Below are 14,928 nucleotides of genomic sequence, written 5' to 3'. Positions count from 1 at the left end.
CACACTCTTGCTCTTCGCTCCTCTCAGGATGGCATTGTCAAGCAACCTGGCACATCTTGTCTTCCACAAAGCATATCCATTATTTCCTGTTTGTCCATGCAGTTTCATCCCTATGACATTGAACAGAGCTATACATTTTTTATGATAGAGAAAAAAAAGAAAAACAATTTTACTGCCCAACATTAGAGGAATGGAAAACAAATTAGAATACTTTCATAGGATGAAATATTATTGAACTATTAAAATTTAAATTCTGACATATGTATTCAACCATGAAACTATCATCAAAGTTAAGATAATGTACATTATCCATCGCTGCCAAAAGTTTAGTGAATTATATGCTTTAAATATGTGCAGTTTATTATATGTCAACTGCATTTCATCAAATTTCTTTAAAAAATGTTTTAAGAAATAAAAAAATTGATGTTTCATCAGGACACAAAAAGCACTAACCATAAAAGAAAAAATTGGTAAATTGGACTATATTAAAATTAAGAACTTCTTGGAGCCAGCCTGGTGGTGTAGTGGTTAAGTTCACATGCTCCGCTTCAGCTGCCCAGGGTTTGTAGGTTTGAATCCAGGCACAGACCTACACACCGCTCATCAAGCCATGCTGTGGTGGAGTCCCATATACGAAATAGAGGAAGATGGGCACAGATGTGAGCTCAGGGCCAATCTTCCTCAGCAAAAAGAGGAGGATTGGCAATGGATGTTAGCTCATGGCCAATCTTCCTCACCAAAAAAAAAAATTAAGAACTTCTTTTATCAAATGATAACATTGAGAATGAAAAGGTAAGCCACAGAGAGAGAAGATATTTGGGTGTATAGAATTCTTATCCAAAATATATAAAGAATTTCTACCAATCTGTAAGAAAACAGACAAATAATCCAGTAGAAAAGTGGGCAAAAGGCTTGAACAGACCCTTCACAAAAGAGCATACCTAAGTGATCAATTAACACATGAAAAACTACTCAACTTCATTAGCCATCAGAGAAATGTGAATTAAAACTACAGTGGGGGTAGTGACATCAGCATCATGGCAGAGTGAGCTATCCTGTAAACTCGTCCCCCAATAAGATACAACAAAAGGGTCAATCATACACCAACAAGAGACACTCAACCACACAAAGGGATATCAGAAAGACACACACTGCTGCACATCTGAGAGTGGACATGCTGGGACCCCTGGAGGAAGTGGGGAGAGGTAAGGAGAAATCCTCTCCCTCTCCATCAGATCGGCGACTTGGGTTGCAAGGCTCCCAGAGAGAGGGGAGGAGCAGCCCTCTGCGGGGAAACCATAGCTCTTCAGGCTCTCTCAGCCAGTGGGAAACTCCCACACAGAGGACTGAGAACTGCTGCAGGGGTGCCATAAACATTTGAGCAGCCCAGGAGAGTGGATAACGAGGGGTGAGTGAGAATCACCCCACCAGGGACCCAGTGGGCAAAAGAGAGAGCCCCTCCATGCCCTGCATGTCTGACACTGCAGCTCAGCCGACCAGTCAGAGCAGCCAGGGCAGAGTGCGGGGGGCTCAGATTACACAGCCCTTGACCCCCACACGGTGATGGCAGATGGAAACTGCAACCAGATATTTCCAGGATGAGGAAAAACACAATCAATACAGCAAGCATAATGCAAAAGTACATTAAATTGCCAGACCAGAAGGAAAATGACAAGCACCCAGAAATCAACCCTGAAGGCACAGAAATCCATAACTTAAATGACAGAGAATTCAAAATAGCTATCATAAAAAAGCTCAATGAAATACAAGAAAACACAGATAAACAATTCAACGAGATAAGGAGTTTCTTCACAAGAGAAACTGAAATCATAAGAAAAACCAATCAGTACTGATGGAAATGAAGAACACAAGGGAGGAGATAAAGGAGAATATGGAATCTTTAAAGAACAGAGCTGACAATATGGAGGAAAGAATTAGCATTATAGAGGATAGGAATACAGATATGCTCCAGATGGAGGAGGAGAGAGAACTAAGACTAAAAAGAAATGAAAAATGTCTCCAAGAAATATCTGACTCAATTAGGAAATGTAACATAAGAATTATAGGTATTCCTGAGGGAAAAGAGAGGGAAAGAGGAACAGAGAGCCTATTCAAGGAAATAATAGCTGAGAACTTCCCAAATCTGGGGAAGGAGCAGGAAATACCAGTACGCGAAGCCAATAGGTCACCTAAATATGTCAACAGGCAAAGGCCCACTCCAAGGCATATAGTAGTAAAACTGGCAAAAGTCAATGACAAAGAAACAATATTAAGGGCACCTAGATGAAAACAAAGAATAACATACGAAGGAGCTCCTATCAGGCTCTCAGCAGATTTCTCAACAGAAACTTTACAGGCTAGGAGAGACTGGAATGATATATTCAAAATACTGAAAGACAAAAACTTTCAGCCAAGAATACTCTACCCAGTGAAAATATCCTTCAAATATGATGGAAAAATAATAACTTTCCCAGATAAACAAAAGCTAAGGGAGTTCATGGCCACAAGACCCCCACTACAAGAAATGCTCAAGAAGGCCCTCAGGCCTGAAAAAAAGAAGAGAAATGGAATACAAAGCTTGGAGCAAGGAGAAAAACAGGTAGACAAAATCGGAAAATTGTAGATCTTTACCAGAATAGATTAGCAACCACTTAAATACCAAAATCAAATCACTTTAAACACACACCCACAACACAAGATAGAATAAGTTGTGACAAGAATAACTTAGAAGGGGAAGAGGAAAGAGATCAAATTGACTTAGTATAAGGGAATAAGAGGCCATCAGATAATGGACTATCTCATACACAAGATTTTTTATACAAACCTCAAGGTAACCACTAAACAAATAATCAAAACAAAATCACGTAAGATAAACAAAGAGAAAACTAGAAGAGTCATAAGACAGAACAACCAAACTGAATTGGCAGTCCGAAACACATGGGACAAGAAACAAAGGAAATGCAAAAGAACCAGAAAATAAGTGATAAAAGAGCAACATTAAGCCCTCGTATATTAATACTTACTCTAAGTGTAAATGGATTGACCTCTCCAATCAAAAGACACAGAGTGGCAGGATGGATTAAAAAGCAAGACCCAACAACACGCTGCCTTCAGGAAACACAGCTCAGCTCTAAAGACAAGCACAGGCTCAGAGTGAAAGGATGGAAGACAATACTCCAAGCTAATGGCAAACAAAAGAAAGCAGGTGTTGCCATACTCATTTCAGACAAAGTAGACTTCAAGATAAAATAGGTTAAGAGAGACAAAGAGGGGCAATATATAATGATAAAAGGGACACTCCACCAAGAAGACATATCAATTATAAATTGGACGCTCCTAAACATAGGAGCGCCAAAGTACATAAAGCAACTATTACCAAACCTAAAAGGAGACATTAACAACAACACAATAATAGTAGCAGATCTTAATACCCCACTTACATCCATGGATAGATCATCCAGACAAAAAGTCAATAAAGAAACAGTGGACTTAAAGGAAAAACTGGACGAGATGGACCCAGTAGACATGTAAAGAGCACTCCATCCAAAAACAGCTGACTACACATTCTTCTCAAGCGCGCATGGAACATTCTCAAGGGTAGACCATATGTTAGGAAACAAGGCAAGCCTCAATAAATTTAAGTAGATTGAAATCATAACAAGTATCTTTTCAGACCATAATACTATGAAACTGGAAATCAACCACAAGAAAAAAACTGAGAAAGTGACAAAGATGTGGAGATTAAACAACATGCTACTGAACAACCAATGGATCATTGAGGAAATTAAAGGAGAAATCAAAAAATATCTGGAGACGAACAAAAATGAAGATACGCCATACCAACTCATATGGGATCCAGCAAAAGCAGTCCTGAGAGGGAAATTCATAGCAATACAGGCCCACCTCAACAAACGAGAAAAAGCCCAAATAAGCAACCTTAAATTAACCTAACAGAACTAGAAAAAGAACAAACAAAGCCCAAAGTCAGCAGAAGAGAAATAATAAAAATTAGAGCAGAAATAAATGAAATTGAGACAAAAAAAAAAAACAGTAGAAAGGATTAATGAAACAAAGAGATGGTTCTTTGAGAAGATAAACAAAATTGACAAACCCTTAGCCAGACTTACTAAGAAAAAAAGAGAAAAGGCTCAAATAAATAAAATTAGAAATGAAAGAGGAGAAATTACAATGGCTACCATGGAAATACAAAGAATTATAAGAGAATACTATGAGAAATTATATGCAAACAAATTGGACAATCTAGAAGTAATGGATAAATTCTTAGACTTATACAACCTCCCAAAACTGAACCAAGAAGAAATAGAGAATCTGAATAGACCGATCACAAGTAATGGGATTGAAATAGTAATCAAAAATCTCCCAAAAAATAAAAGTCCAGGACCAGATGGCTTCTCCAGTGAATTTTACCAAACATTCAAAGATTTGATACCCATCCTTCTCAAACTATTCCAAAAAATAGAGGAAGATGGAACACTTCCTAAATCCTTCTATGAGGCCAACATCACCCTGATATCAAAGCCAGACAAAGACAATACAAAAAAGGAAAATTATAGGCCAATATCTTTGATGAACATAGATGTAAAAATCCTCAACAAAATATTGGCAAACCGAATACAGCAATACGTTAAAAAGATCATACACTATGATCAAGTGGGATGTATACCAGGGACACAGGGATGGTTCAACATCCACAAATCAATCAACGTGATACACTATATCAACAAAATGAGGAATAAAAACCACATGGTCATCTCAATAGATGCAGAGAAGGCATTTGACAAGATCCAACATCCATTTATGATAAAAACTCTCAACAAAATGGGTATAGTAGGAAAGTTCCTCAACATAATAAAGGCTATTTATGACAAACACACAGCCAACATCATACTCAATGGGGAAAGTCTGAAAGCCATTCCTCTGAGAACAGGAACAAGACAAGGCTGCCCACTCTCACCACTCTTATTCAACATAGTACTGGAGGTTTTGGCCAGAGCAATCAGGCAAGAAAAAGGAATAAAAGGAATCTAAATAGGCAATGAAGAAGTGAAACTCTCACTATTTGCAGATGACATGATTTTATATATAGAAAACTTTAAAGAATCCATTGGAAAACTATTAGAAATAATCAACAACTACAGCCAAGTTGCAGGGTACAAAATCAACCTACAAAAATCAGTTGCATTTCTGTATGCTAATAACGAACTAACAGAAAGAGAGCTCAGAATGATAATACCATTTACAATTGCATCAAAAAGAATAAAATATCTATGAATAAATCTTACCAAGGAAGTGAAAGACCTATACAATGAAAACTACAAGACATTATTGAAAGAAATCGATAATGACATAAAGAAATGGAAAGAGGGCCGGCCCCATGGGTTAAGTGCATGTTCTGCGCTGCTGGCGGCCTGGGTTTGAATCCTGGGAGCGCACCAATGCACCGCTTGTCAGGGCATGCTGTGGCGGCATCCCATATAAAGTGGAGGAAGATGGGCACAGATGTCAGCCCAGGGCCAGTCTTCTCAGCAAAAAGCAGAGGATTGGCATGGATGTTAGCTCAGGGCAGATCTACCTCACAAAAAAAAAAGAAAAGAAAAGAAATGGAAAGATATCCCATGCACATGGATTGGAAGAATAAAAATAGTTAAAATGTCTATACTACCTAAAGCAACCTACAGATTCAACTCAATCCCAATCAGAATCCCAATGATATTCTTCATGGAAACAGAAAAAAGAATACTAAAATTCATATGGGGCAACAAAAGACCCCAAATAGCTAAAGCAATCCTAAGAAAAAAGAACAGAGCTGGAGGCATCACAATCCCTGACTTCAAAACATACTACAAAATAACAGTAATCAAAACAGCATGGTACTGGTACAAAAACAGACACACAGATCAATGGAACAGAACTGAAAGCCCAGAAATAAAACCACACATATACGGACAGCTAATTTTAGACAAAGGAGCTAAGAACATACAATGGAGAAAGGAAAGTCTCTTCAATAAACGGTGTTGGGAAAACTGGACAGCCACATGCAAAAGAATGAAAGTGGACCATCTGCTATCGCCATTCACAAAAATGAACTCAAAATGGATCAAAGACCTGAAGGTGAGACCTGAAACTATAAAACTCATAGAAGAAAATATAGGCAACACACTATTTGACATTGGTTTTAAAGGAATCTTTTCAGATGCCATGCTTACTCAGACTAGGGAAACTAAAGAAAAAATAAGCAAGTGGGACTTCATCAGATTAAAGAGCTTCTATAAGACAAATGAAACCAGGATCAAAATGAATAGACAACCCACCAGCTGGGAGAAAATATTTGCAAAACATATATCTGACAAGGGGTTAATCTCCATAACATATAAAGAACTCAAACAACTGAACAACAAAAAAACAAACAACCCGATCAAAAAAATGGGCAGAGGAAATGAACAGACACTTCTCCAAAGGAGATATACAGATGGCCAATAGGCACATGAAAAGATGTTCAACTCACTAATCATCAGGCAAATGCAAATCAAAACAACACTAAGATATCACCTCACACCCGTTCGAATGGCTGTAATCACCAAGACAAAAAACAACAATGTTGTAGAGGATATGGAGCAACAGGAACCCTGATACACAGCTGGTGGGAATGCAAACTGGTGCAACCTCTATGGAAAATGGTATGGAGATTCCTCAAAAAATTAAAAATAGAAATATCCTATGATCCAGCTATCCCACTACTGGAAATCTATCCAACAAACCTGAAATCAACAATCCAAAGAGGCTTATGCACCCCTATGTTCATTGCAGCATTATTCACTATAGCCAAGAGGTGGAAGCAACAGAAGTGTCCCTTGACTGATGATTGGATAAAGAAGATGTGGTATATATATACAATGGAATACTACTCAGCCATAAAAAAAGACAAAATCATCCCATTTGCAACAACATGGATGGAGGGTATTATGAGGGTATTATGTTAAGTGAAATAAGCCAGAAAGAGAAAGACAAACACGGCATGATTTCACTCATATGTGGAATATAAACCAACACATGGACAGAGAAAACTGTATTGTGGTTACCAGGGGCAAAGGGGGTGGGGAGTGGGCACAAGGGGTGAAGGGAGACATGTATATGGTGGTTGACAAACAAAAATGTACAACCAAAATTTCACAATGTTATAAACTATTAAGACATCAGTAAAAAAAAAAAAAAACCACAGTGGGAAACCAATTCACACCCATCAGAATGGTTAAGATGGAAAAAGAAAGAATATATAAAGTTGGTGAGGATGTGAAGCATATATTGCTGGTGAAAGTATAAATTGCTACAATCATTTTGGAAAAACGTTTGGAACTAAGTACCAAGGCTCAACTCAGCAATTCCACTCCTAGGGATAAGACCAGTGCAACAATGTGTATGTATTCATCCAAAGACGTGTTTATAAAAGCTCTATCTATCCTAGCCCCCAAATGGAAATAACCCAAACATCTATCAACAGTGGAATGAATTAATACATTATTATTTGTACAATAGAATACTATACAGCAATGGGAATACATAAACTACAATTATACACAACAGGGATGACTCTCACAGACATCATGTTGACTTTAATAAGCCAAAATGGTACATAGTGGATGATTCCATTTACTAAAAACTCAAAAATAGAAAAAAACTAATCTGTGATATTAGAAGTTAAGATAGTGAAGGGATTACCCTTTGAGGGTGGTAATGACTGGAAAGGGACATAAAAGGGCTTCAGGGTGCCAGTAATGTTTTGTTTCTCGATCTGGATGTTAGCTACATGGGAATGATTATTTTGCGAAAATTCATTAAGTTGCACACTGTGATTTATGTACTTTTCTATATGTATGTTGTATTTTAATAAAACATTTACTAAAAATCATTATATCATATAAAAAACAAAATCATACAAGATCTAGTAGAATACATAGGTGAATGTATTTATAAGGTTAGAGTGAGGAAGACCTTTCTAAGCAAGTTATTTGCAAGCTATAAAAGAAAAGATATAAAAATTTGACCCCAAAAAATATTTTAAATTGCTATGTAGCAATTAAAATAAAAATAGCTACGTCGTAAATAAAATACTGGGGAAAATATCTGCAAACATATGACAGACAAAGGGATAATTTCCTTAATTTCCAAAATGCTTACACTTATGTCATACATACTCATATAAGTATGCCATCTAGTAGAAAAATGGACAGGAATATAGATTTATGTTTTACAGAAATAGAAATACAAAAGGCTAAATGGTGCTGAACTCCATTCACAATTAAAGAGGTGCAAACCAAAACAATGAAATATTGTTTTGTTTTACTGATTGTCCAAATTATAAAATATTGATAAATATAGAATTAAATAAATTAAAAATTAGATAGGGCCAGCCCCATGGCTTAGCAGTTAAGTGTGCGTGCTCCGCTACTGGTGGCCCGGGTTCGGATCCCAGGTGCACACCGACGTACCGCTTCTCTGGCCATGTTGAGGCCATGTCCCACATACAGCAACTAGAAGGATGTGCAGCTATGACATACAACTATCTACTGGGGCTTTGGGGAAAAAAAAAAGGAGGAGGATTGGCAATAGATGTTAGCTCAGAGCCGGTCTTCCTCAGCAAAAAGAGGAGGATTAGCATGGATGTTAGCTCAGAGCTGATCCGCCTTACAAAAAAAAAAAATTTACATAAATTAAAAATTAACTAAGTGCAAAGTATTGTCAAGGATGTAGGAAAACTCCATCTATTATTGATGAAGGTATAAATTGATTCATCATTTTTGGAGAACAATTTCTAATTTCCCAATATCCATCAAAAATTCAAAGCACATATATCCTTTGACTCAATAATTCCACTGTTAGGAGTTTATTTTATGAATAACAAGAAAAAATAACCAACCAAAATACATTTACAAAAATATTCTTTATGCTATTGCTTGTAATAGCAAAGACAAAGAAACAAAACACATGAGACAATCTAAATATCCATTAATAGGAAATTAGTCAAATTATGGTACATGTATGCAGTGGAATATCAGGCACCATTACCCAGGAAAAGGAAGTTCTATATGTGCTGATAATGAAAGTTCTTAAGGTTCATTATGAAGTGAAGAGAGCAAGACGTAAAGCAGTGTGTATAGTATGTGTTCCTTAGTGTATATAAAAAATTAATACACACACAAACATTTAAACACAGATGTGCATGTACACACAACACTATAGACACAGTCACACGCACACATAGCCACACACACAACATAAATTTATCTTCAGGAAAAATACATGGGAAACTTGACGTTGGTTTCCTTTGAAGAAAAGAACTATGGGTTAGGCAGAGTTTGGGGAGAGGGGTTTTTTCTATTTTATTTTTTTCTCTATTGTTTGAAATTTTTTAGACATATAGTTGATTTCTCCTTTTTGAAACGTTAATAGAAATTATTTAGGTAATGTGATTGTGAGCCATTTAAATTTTCTTCTCTTTGCTTTTCTGTTTTCAAAAATTAAACTCTAAGAAATGTTTTTTTAAATGACATTTCAAAAACTTTTTGATAGCTCATAATATAATTTTGAGTGAAAAAACCCCAAGAAAACAATTTTTTATGTAATATATTATGTGTAATATAAACACATAAAAATAATATAAAAACTTCCCTGAAATGTTAATGAGAAATGAGAAAATTGCCTATATATAATAACTAGAACCATGTTGTACTTACATAGCATAGAGAGAGAGTCAATACAGATACTCAGGTGTCAGCAGGAAAACAATGGAATATTGAGTGAATGATGCTGAGGTAACTGGTTCCTGTTTGGAAAAAAAGTAGATCTCTATTTCTTACCATATTCCAAAATAAGTATTATTGAAAGCAAAAGCGTCTGGCACTTATATATATATTTACATCTATATATATAAAACAGGAAACAAAATACTAGAAAAAATATGAGTTAGTACCTACCTGAGAAGAGGAAGAATCACTTAGGCATTACCATTAAAGGTGGAAAACTTAAAGACAGAAGTTTAAACTTAACTACAATAATCTTCACTGCTATATTGCATATGGTAGTAAAAAACAAGAAACCACCAATAATCAGTTATGGGTTATATACAAATAAAAAAGATAATTATGTAGCCTTAGGAAAGAGTAGTAGAAAATTACATAATCCCATTGAACAACATCTATGATATACTGTTGAGTGGAAAAAGTCATGTTGAAGAGTATTATGTACTGTGGGAACCTACTTAAAATTGTGTGTGTGTGTGTGTGTGTGTGTGTAAAAATACACGACTGCAGGAATAATACTTCAAAATGTTAATAGTAACGCCAATGCTTATAGCAGCATTGTTCACAATAGTCGAATGGTGGAAACAATCCAAATGTCCATCGATGGATAAACAAAGGGTGGTATATACATGCAATGGAATACTAAAATATTCCTTAAAAAGGAAGGAAATTCTGATACATGCTACAATATGGATGGACCTTGAAGACATTACGCTAAGTGAAATTAGCCAGTCACAAAAATACAAGTACTGTATGATTCCACTTACACAAGGTACTTAGAATAGGCAAATTCATAGAGACAGAAGGTAGAATAGTAGAGTAGTTACTAGGAGGGAAGGGAGAATGAGGAATTAGTGTGTAATGGGTACAGAGTTTCAGTTTGGGATGATGAAAAATTCTGGAGGTGGATAGTGGTGATGACTGCTACCATATGCAGTATGTACTTAATGCAACCTTAAAAATGGTAATAGTAGCTATCTCAAGTTTTTTATTTTCTCTTCTTATTTTTCCTTTTGTTTATTTTCATCTTACTTGCTTATTGTTATTTTCTAACATTTTTATAACAAAAATGTTACTTAAATATTTATTGAAAATTATTTTTAAAACAGTAGAAATGGATTCTTACCGAAGGAGTGAAGGACACTAATGTCTCTTGAGCAACCTACTATATGTGAAGGCATTGGTTTTATTAATTTACTCCTCACAAAAGTTCTGTCAGGGAGTTATTATGCATATTTATACAGGAGGCCCGATGAAGTTAGGTATCTTGTATAAGGTGACACAGCTAACACTCCGCAGAGCCAAGGACAACCTCAGGCAAGTTTAACTCCAAGTCTGCACACAGGTCACGACATGATCAGCTTATGACTGTGGTCTTTTAAATTATTAGAGTCAGGTCCCAATTAAATCCCTAATTAAAGTTCTTCCCAGATAGTGTGGAAAAACATCCGTTGACGAGAGATACAAGAAATGGTTCAGGGAGGAAGGCCTTGAGATATGAAGGAGGACTGGGAGTTTGACTGGGAGCGAGAGGGGAGGGCTGGGCCCCTCTGGGAATGTAATATTCTCAGGCAAGAGACAGAGGAGCTGAAAAGGAACTCAGAATACAAATGTGATGTTTCAATAGCAATTACAAAATTCACGTGAAAGCGCTTTGTGGACTGCAAAGCCCTGCTAATAGCTGGTGTTTTATGAGTTCTAGTAGCAGTAGTCTGAAGAGCCAAGACTCAAGGCCAGGGTCTGAGTGGCTCGCTCAGCTGTAGATCTGAGGCCGTCCTCAGGGCAGAGGAGTGGGAGGGTTTTCTCATTGTGATCACTGATCTCCAAAGTCTCCAGAGCATTATGAACCTTCCTCCCTTGATTCTTCTCTCTGGCTCATTTGCTAATCTGAGTTCTAGTCCTTCACCCAGACAGTTACCACAGACACAGACAGCCTAGAACACAGACACCTGGACCAATGGAAAATTCCATGAGTAACAGAAATACTATATGAAGGAGCTTAATTCAGAATGTGCCTCAAAAAAGCTGTGAGACAAATTTGACATATGGCTTCAATGAGGCCATTTTACCAAGAGCAGGACCAGGCATTCCATTTCGCCCATCCTTTTCATGGGGTTGTTCTGGGGTCAATAGGTATGTGACTGCTACCACCACAAAGTGACCCTCACTCCCTCCTTCCCTGAGTCTTTGTCTGGTGAGGCTGAGAGATGGCAAAGAGCTGAGGGGTGGAGTGAAGACATCTAGCTTGTACATCACTTAGGAAAAGAAAATTTTGAAAGGGTGATGGTTTGTAAACATTCTAGAAAAAATTTAGGTGAACATTTGGCTATCTTTCTAAACAAAAACACCAAAGATATATGATCTATACCATATATACGTACCAAAGATATATATGTACACACACAAAGATATAAATATATATCTTTACTTTTATATGGTTTCTGTATACATATAGATACATAGTGTATCTCTATATATGTATCTATATATCTATATGCTCAGTGATATAAGAAATGACATTAAAGATAAATGATATCTCGAGGGGAAAATGTTGGGTTAAAATCCTTAATATAAAGCAATCCTTGCCAAAATTTTTTAAAAAGAGAGATGAAAATCCCAATAGAAAAATGGGCAAAACTCCAGATAATTGACATACACATACAAATAAATGAAAAACTATGGTCATTTAACATTTTAAAAGATATCCAACTTCACTGGTAGTCACAGAAATGCAAATAAAAACAACAAGATATTTTACCTTTCATTATAACAAAGATGAAAATGATTGATAGCATTTCTGTTGTTGAGAGTGGGAGCTGGTGTCATCTTTCCAGAGAGCAATACAGCATCTTGTATCAAATTTTAGATGGGCATACTCTTTAACAAGAATTTTTACTTCTGAGAATTTGTGAAATAATTAGATATGCATAAAGCATATATGAACAAGAATGATCTTGACCAACTTTACAATATTAAAGTATTAGAAGCAATGCTTATCAAAATTGAACAAGTGAGCATACGATGAAATGTCATGCTGCAAGTTAAAATAGTGCCTAATGGAATTTGTTGACATAAAAAGAAATCTTCATTATTTTAAATGAAAAAAGAGGTACAAAACAGCACGGATGACCATGGTATAATCTACGGTACGGTTTAAAATATGTCCATGTATGTTAACATATTTGTGTATATCTGGACACTGCTTATGTTAACAGTGATGGTTAAGGTACTCCAGATTTTCACTTTCTTCTTTATATTATTTGGTTGTATTATCTAAATCTTTTACAATAAACATGTATTAATAAGAAAAAGTAGTAAAGCTATTTCACTTTGAAAAATATTGAATGGGTTTTTTTTTAAGCAAAGAGATTGAATCAAAATGTCATGTAACCCCCATGAATGATGACTGTTTTGGAGTCTGCAATAGCATTATTAAAGGTTAGCTATCAACATGCTTGATAAAATCAAGTTTTACAAAGACATCTGTCATTTTTGCAAGAATACCAAGGAATTGAATGCTGTTTGGAGTCCTGTTTATAATATATTTATAGTCTCCACAAAATCTCACCTTCTCTTAGGCTTTTAGTATACTTGGGAAGCAATGTAGGACATTTATCCTACATGTCCTTGGACATTTATTACTCATTTATATGGAGCCATATAACTTATTCCCAAGAGGAAATTTTGCTCTGCCCTTTGGATATGGCAATAAAAACTTTACCACTAATGGACAATAGGGCATAGGTCTAGCTTCATCATCTGTGCAACCCAGGAAGCATCAACTAGGATCTCAGAGAGCGTCGTGACTCTAAAAACTCTTCCCATATACAAAAAAAAAAAAAATGATCTGTATAATTAAAAACTTTTACCAAGGATTTTATAAGATATATTTTGGAAATTCCCTTGCTGATAACTGATAACCACAATAAGAGTTGAATTCTTCTATCTTGTACTCATTTTTGAGAATACTCAGGTTTCCTGAGGCATCTTTCCCTGGACCATCTGAACATGATACATTTTCTTTCCACTCTTGGGAATAATCAATATCAAACAACGCCCGATTATGTGACTGGCTTCATTTAGGTAAAATACTGAATAGCATTTGTTCTTGTAGTAACCTTAAAAAAGGTGCACTTGTGAATTTTTAAAAAGGAATTTGAATTCTGAAATTCAAAATTTCAAGGGAGATCAGCTAATGGTGAAAGTAAGACCTATTGAGGAGACAATACCTTGGCAGAGTTAATACAAAATATGAAGTTAATTTTGTGCAGATGAATCTCAATTTTGTTACTTCCAAATTGATCAGGATCTCAGATACTGTTTCAAGCTAAACAAACTCAAAACAGAATTGGGATAAACCAAAAGGATAATTTATTAATCTCCAAAATAGGAATATATTTCTGGAGACTAGAATACAAAAGTCAGCACTCCATAACATCCCTTTCCAAGTATGAAGGTATCTGCAGAATTTAATTGGTAATCAGAAGATTGGCGAACATTGATCCCGGATGAGAGTATTGGGTGTCATGCGAGTTACTTCATCTTGGTCAGTGAGTCTCAACTGCCACCCACTAGGAGGTGTTTCAGAAATTTGTGGGGATATTTTTGGCTGTTACAATGACTGGAGGGTGTTTTGGGCTTATACAGGGTATAAGCCAGGGATGGTAAATGTCCTACTATGCACAAGACAGGACCACACATGAATTGTTTCACAGTCTACACATCTTTTGATTACCCCACTGGAGATTCATGTAGATGAAAACCTGTTTATAATTATCTGAACCTAGAAACCTAGCTGCATTTTATATACGAACACATCGTTTTTCACATACATGGAATTTTCCAGAAATGCAACTACTGGGAATAGTAAGATTCTGTGAAAAGCAAGAATGTGCTTGGTTTTTTTTGAATCTTTACCAAGAATTATTCACGTTTTGGAAAAATCACATCACACCTCTTTTCATTTTCATTTCCTGTACTTTTTATTTTCCTGTACTTTTTATACATAATAGCGTCTGATCTTCTTACTTCCCTTGAAACCAAACGTTTTCATTAAAGTAGATGCAAGCATCCAATTACTTCATTAGGTCTAGAAGAGTTGTGCTCAACC

This window comes from Diceros bicornis, chromosome 17 (assembly GCF_020826845.1).
Source record: "Diceros bicornis minor isolate mBicDic1 chromosome 17, mDicBic1.mat.cur, whole genome shotgun sequence".
In the NCBI taxonomy this organism is placed as follows: Eukaryota; Metazoa; Chordata; class Mammalia; order Perissodactyla; family Rhinocerotidae; genus Diceros; species Diceros bicornis.
Note: the sequence above shows the minus strand (reverse complement) of the source record.